Genomic DNA, 6,377 nt, shown 5'->3' with positions numbered 1-6,377 from the left:
AATTATATACATTTAGGCTGGTCTTCCCTTGTGCTACTGTCCCGTTCGAATAACACTGTGGATACAAATGTAGATATTTTCTCAAATTGATCACCATACATAACATCACTACTGAGCATGTTCATAGGGAAAAAGTCGAAGGGGGATTTAATTAATGCAGACTGTCTTTTGTCCCAACTTTGCTTTGTTGCTGAATTGCTTTCTTTTTTAGATAGTGTGTTTTCTCCAACAAGTGCTCCTGCATAGAGGATTAGCTACATTGCAAAAGGTCAGCTCTCAAAAATAAGAAAAAAAACAAGAAAGGGGAAAATATTACTTTAAAAAAAAGAAGATAAAATATTGCCAAATATTTCACTTGCCAAGATTTTGTAAAATATCTAGTCTCAAAGAACGCACTGATATCTTAAAACTAGAGTGGCTAGACTAAAAACAAGTAATTTGTCTGGATACAAAGAAAATATTTAAAATACTTTTCTCAATATGTAGAAAAACGTGCTTAAATTTAGAAAATGCTAGTGCCATTGTCACGTTCTGACCTTTATTTCCTTTGTTTTGTCTTTATTTAGTATGGTCAGGGCATGAGTTGGGGTGGGCAGTCTATGTTTGTTTTTCTATGTTTGGTTTCTGTTTCGGCCTAGTATGGTTCTCAATCAGAGGCAGGTGTTGTTAGTTGTCTCTGATTGAGAATCATACTTAGGTAGCCTGGGTTTCACTTTTGAGTTGTGGATGTTTGTTTTCCGTGTGTGTGTTTGTTGCCACACGGTACTGTTTCGGTTTTGTTCGTTTCACGCTTATTGTTTTGTATTGTTCAGTTTATGTCTTTTAATAAACGTTATGGACACTCACCACGCTGCGCATTGGTCCTCCGATCCTTCTCGCTCCTCCTCAGAGGAGGAATGCCATTACAGCCATCATCTTGAAATAAGGCTATATGTTGAGTAAACATATCTTAAAACCAGTACAGCTACACTAAAAACAAGTACATTTGTCTGGATATAAAGAAATATTATTTTCTCAATTTGTAGGAAAATGTGCTTAAATGTAGAATCCAATGCTATTGCAATCATCTAGAAATAAGGCTATTATCCCTGGAATTTACAGAAAAATTGCATATTGTGCTTAAAATAAGTAATCCTGACTAAGGTAAATGTACTTGTACTACCACTAGAAATTAGATTGGCTTGCTTATAGAAAGAAAAAAGAAATTAGATTCGTTCTCACTTCTTTATTGAGGACTCAGTATATCCAAAGGCTGACATGGGCAGAACAAAGGATGCAAAAACAACAACAAAGACCATTGGTGGTCAAGGTGAAAGTGAAAATGTAAGACCTATGGCAAGATAACAAACGTAGCAGTGCTTTAAACCTTCATATAATAAACAACAAATGCCCTGCCTATTTATTAAAGGTTATCAGATCGGCCGATACACACAGTTCTGTTATCAGGACCGGAAATGAAAGAATTGTATCGTGCAACCCCAGTCAGTAATGAACTTTTTCCACTCGGCCATAGCCTTTTTACATGAAGAAGTCATGTCCTGGTCGTGGATGGCGTCTGAGAGGACTTCTGTCTGCAGCACGGAGAGGAGTGTCACAATGCACTTAGGATATGTGAGGTGAAAAGGCGTAATAACACACCATGAGATATGTTATGCTAGCATAGATGTCCTCTTTTGGGAAGGTCACCACAGGCATGGTACCAAAGCCAGTATGCATTTGGTTTCGCAGACAATCACAACAGGGCTGAAGAATGGTCTTGCCTGAAGAATGGTGTTGGGGTCTTCTGCAGACTGACACAAACACAAAGAGAAAATCAAATATGACCACAAAAACAATTCACACTCTTTTTATGTTATGGTCAAGTAATATGAAAATTATTATACATGCACACATTTCTTACCTCAAGGATGTGAAGTGTCATGACTGTCCTGATCAGGTCAGGTTACAGGAGACCACAACCCTATCTCTCAACCCCAACAGAGGAGGAGAGATCTAGGGGTCTGAAGATGTGGGGGTTTTATGATCCCTCACGCCCCTGGTAAATCTTAGGCCACAGACAACATCCCTTTGTCCCCTCACTATGGAGAACCAGCCTCAGAACATTAGACATTAAATAAAGGGACTTTGGAACAATGGTTCCCGTCAGCCACAATAGTGGTCATGACGATAGATGGAATATGAAAAAATATGTCATTTTTGTTTTGTTATTAAAGATTAATAGATGACGTTATTACGGAGACATTGTAACTGTAAGAGTTTTTCTAGGATATGCTTGGTAGGATATGCTTACATTGTACGTTGTGTGGAAAATGTCCAAATCAAAGAGAATGTTTTGGTAAAGATGAAATGTGAAGTTGTCTAAAATTGGATTTGAGTAAAATCTAGACCTTGCCTCTTAACTTGGTACGCCCAGAGAATTGCCCTAAAGGTGGTTTGACCCCACTTCTGACCCGAGGGTATAAGACATGTGAGTGAAGAATTAACATAGCAGACTAAGTGACCCAAGCTGCAGCCGAGGTCTGAAAAGTCGACGAACCCAAAACTCAACCCAAGGTTGAAGACAAAGAAATATTTTTCTACCCAAGCTATGGATGAGTAGCTGTGTCTAAGCGGGTGAATTCAAGCCGGACCACCTAACCTCCACTCTCCATCGAATCGTGGTATCTACACTGTTTCATTCCTACGCTATGAGCTCTGAGCTACAGGGCTATCTGTCCTCAGAAGACCCCTCCCAGAGCAAGGGCGAGGAATCAGACCAAAAGGACACTGACACCGTGAGGACTACCAGAGAGTTGCCCTGGAGAAGTGCGTCATTGAGAGGCCTAAACGACCCACGCGGAGCTTCCCATCTGAGACCTCCAGCACGTAATTACATCATTATATTCTGCCCATAAGAGCGGCAGTTTGCTCTTATGGGTCAGGGTTAGGGTAGGGTTAAAATAAGCATAGCTGACAAATGCACCCAAATGTATATTGCTCTCGTGTACTTTCTCTTTTTCTCTCTCTTTTAAATCCCCATTTTGGGTAACACGCGGCATAGTGTGTTGGCCCGTTATACTAAGTTCTAATCAATATCATAGAATGTGTTTTTGTGTATCTTTTATCATCATTTTAGCTTTCTAGTAAATAAATACTCAACCAAGATTGGTGTGGTACGAACTCATTGGTGAGACCCGGGTCCGTGCAGATTCCCGGATTATGCGAAGTTCAGAATGAGACTGTAGAGGAAACGGATTAATTAGCGACTGTTGTAAAATCGATATTCTGATATTCTTTGAGTTAATTTGGGAAATAGAAACTCAATAAAACTAATTTTCCCATGTTGCCCCAGGTTAATGAGTTAATAATTGCTTGATTCAGTTAATCATGCAATTAGAAACCTTTAATCATTCAATGAGCAACAGTAGTCACATGAACTAATCCAACGTCACGACAGAAGCATAGTCTCACTTGCATGTCCTAACTTCTTCGGTGGAGCCACAGCTGATGCCACATGTCTGAAGCCACAGCTGAAGCCACATGTCTGGTAAAGCCTTCATCATTGCAATTGAGTGCTTCACTTACATTTTTTTTTTTAAATAGTCTCATTTGATTTACAGCAGCCAGTTATTTAAACAAACATTCTCCATTGTCAACAGAGCCAGTTATTACCTTTGTCCAGCAGCGGTGGCTTCATCACCTTTTTGAACACTCCATAAAACTGTGCCTTGTTGTAAAAGGTCCCCCAGCAGGTCTTCAGTTTAGGTACGAAGCGGGAGTTCATCCATAACCTCACACACACACACACACACACACAGAGAGAGACAGAGAGAGTCTTACACTATCTAGCTGGAGGCATAGAAAGCATTAGCCTGGTTACTACCAGACCGAATTCTTGCGAGCTCACTGTTTTACATTTGCCCGAAGTAGTTTACCCCGGTTCCCGCTATGGCTTTTCACTAACCAGGCTAAGGAAGCATAGGCCTACTTAAAAATAATACATTTGCTTGCATGATCCAGTTCTCTGAAGCAGGGATACGCTTGAAGTATCTTGGTAGGCCTGTCCTGCTCCTTAATATTAGAGTCGATAAAGGCCCGTCTGGCTTGGAATTCAAGGTCCAGGAGCTGGGAAACATCATTCTGGTTGGGTCTGACCTTGGTTTTGTACATCTCCTGTAGAGTTTTATAATGTCTCGCCTGGTTCTGTAGGCTCTCAGTAGTTTCTGATGCCAGAAAACATAACAAACCCAACCAATTAACATTTAAAAATGTAAACTGAAATTAAGACCAACGTTTCCACTGGGACTACCCCACCAAACCTCTCATTCCACAGGAAACACTGAAGACTAAATAATACATTTGTTTCTAGTTCCTCGTTTAGAGTGGGGATAGAAGTTGCATTTATACGGAAACACTATCCACTATTTCAATTTGTGTACTTACCCCCCAACTGTTCAACCTCTGGGGTGCCGGATCTAGATTGTGGGGATCTCGCCAAGATCAAAGTTGAGAAGGTGTACTCATCAGTCTCATCAGTGGACATCTCCTGGCTGCTCTTACAGCTAAGGCTTCGTGGCCTCTTTCTTGAAGGGGTCACTCCCTGCTTCTTTTTGGGGGTTGCCACATTCTGAATATTTCAAAAGCTCCTTCTTCACAGATTCCTAACAAACAACAACAAATTGTTTGTGTTATAAATCACATTAAACAAAATCAAACCCAGAAGTGAAACGATACAAGCAGACACATGTTGCCCTGATTGATCTGAATGAAGCACATCCCTCCTATTTTGAGTGTCAGATGTTTGCACTTTGCCTGCCAGGTATCCAACAGCGCTGCATTTGGAAACATGTGTTGAACACCTGAGTTGTGACTTACCCACTCAGCTCCACTGGTTGCAGATCTGTCCCGCTGCATTGGGTAGTATTCTATGAGACACTTTTCCATTACAGTGAGTTCACGGCTGTATGGATACTGGAAGTCATCCCCTGCTGCTCTCTTAAAGGAAATCATGCTTGTTACTGTATTCCTGATTAATCAACAACGAAGATCTTTGGAAAGCATATTTGGAAAGGGTGATTCTTGATTGCTCCAACTCTGTGTTTGTGTATAAGACATACTGTGGGCTGACAAGCTGTATGGTTCTGGTCTACACAGGTCTGATTCTTCACCCTGTGTAAGACGTACATTTATTCAATGGTAATTATAAAGAAAAAATAACACCACACTGTAACAACAACCTAACAGCAAACACCAAAACAACTACATCTTCAGATACATGTGTTGTAATGATGGCTAGGAAATGCTTCTTTGATAACAGGAAACACTGCCTGCATGGCTAGATTAAATCTCTCCCAAATGTCAAAATCTAACATTACCTAATTTTCACCATGAGTAAGTCTCCAAATGGTTCTCTGGCCTGGCAAAGAGATCACGTAAACCCTCCTTAAAGAGGCTGGGCAGCATGTCTATGCTTATATTAGCAGCTGAAAAAAACCATTTAACCACATAGTTAAATAGTTGAGTAATTAGCAATTAATATATAGTTTATAGATGCAAAGTGTCATATTGATATAGGTTATGAGACATTAGCATACTGTCTTCCCTTTCCAGTTAATGCAGGAATGATTTACCTAGCTTGTCACACCCTGATCAGTTTCACATGTCCTCTTTATTGTCTCCACCACGTCCAGGTGTCCAGTTGTCGCTTGTTTTCCCCGGTGTATTTTTCCCTGTGTTTCCTGTCAGTTCCTCTTATATGTTTCCAAGTCAAACAGCTTTTTTCCCGTTCGACTGCTTTTTGCATTCTCCTTTTTCTAGTCCTCCCGGGTTTGACCCTTGCCTGTTTCTGGACTTTGCACCCGCCTGCCTAACCGTTCTGCCTGCCTTGACCACGAGCCTGTCTGCCACTCTATACCTCCTGGACTCTGATCTGGTTTTGACCTTTTTGCCTGTCCATGACCATTCTCTTGCCTACCCCTTTGGATTAATAAACATTGTAAGACTCCAACCATCTGCCTCCGGTGTCTGCATTTGGGTCTCGCCTCGTGCCGTGATAAAGCTAGCTAATGTTAGCTAACAAAATTAGAATACCAGTATATCTTTGACGTTTATTACTTTAAACCAAAATATAGTGCAAGCTAATGAAACTAACATTAACTCTAAATTGGCGGCCATATTGAAAATCTTAGTTATGTTAATCTTTGCTTGCCTAGCTTATATTGTAGATAATGACTGACAGCTCGATAATTTAGCTTGATTCCTTTTCTATTGTCATTAGAAAGGGCGCCAAAGACAGCGAAGCTAAATAATCGACGGTATCAGTCATTAGGGCACATTTACACCTTATTAACACTACTTCAGGCCATAAACACTATCAATCAACCCAAAGTTCAAGTGTT

The 6,377-nt window shown here is 40.5% G+C and overlaps 1 pseudogene; it reads right to left on the bottom strand.

The window, feature by feature from the left end:
* Nucleotides 1–1,442: 1,442 nt before the first annotated feature.
* Nucleotides 1,443–4,989, bottom strand: LOC149985658 (uncharacterized; annotated as a pseudogene).
* Between the last annotated feature and the right edge of the window lie 1,388 nt (nt 4,990–6,377).

Source organism: Oncorhynchus mykiss, chromosome 1, assembly GCF_057628025.1.
Source record: "Oncorhynchus mykiss isolate SJ-2025 chromosome 1, ASM5762802v1, whole genome shotgun sequence".
Taxonomy (NCBI): Eukaryota; Metazoa; Chordata; class Actinopteri; order Salmoniformes; family Salmonidae; genus Oncorhynchus; species Oncorhynchus mykiss.
Note: the sequence above shows the minus strand (reverse complement) of the source record. Positions and strands in the feature narration are given on the sequence as shown.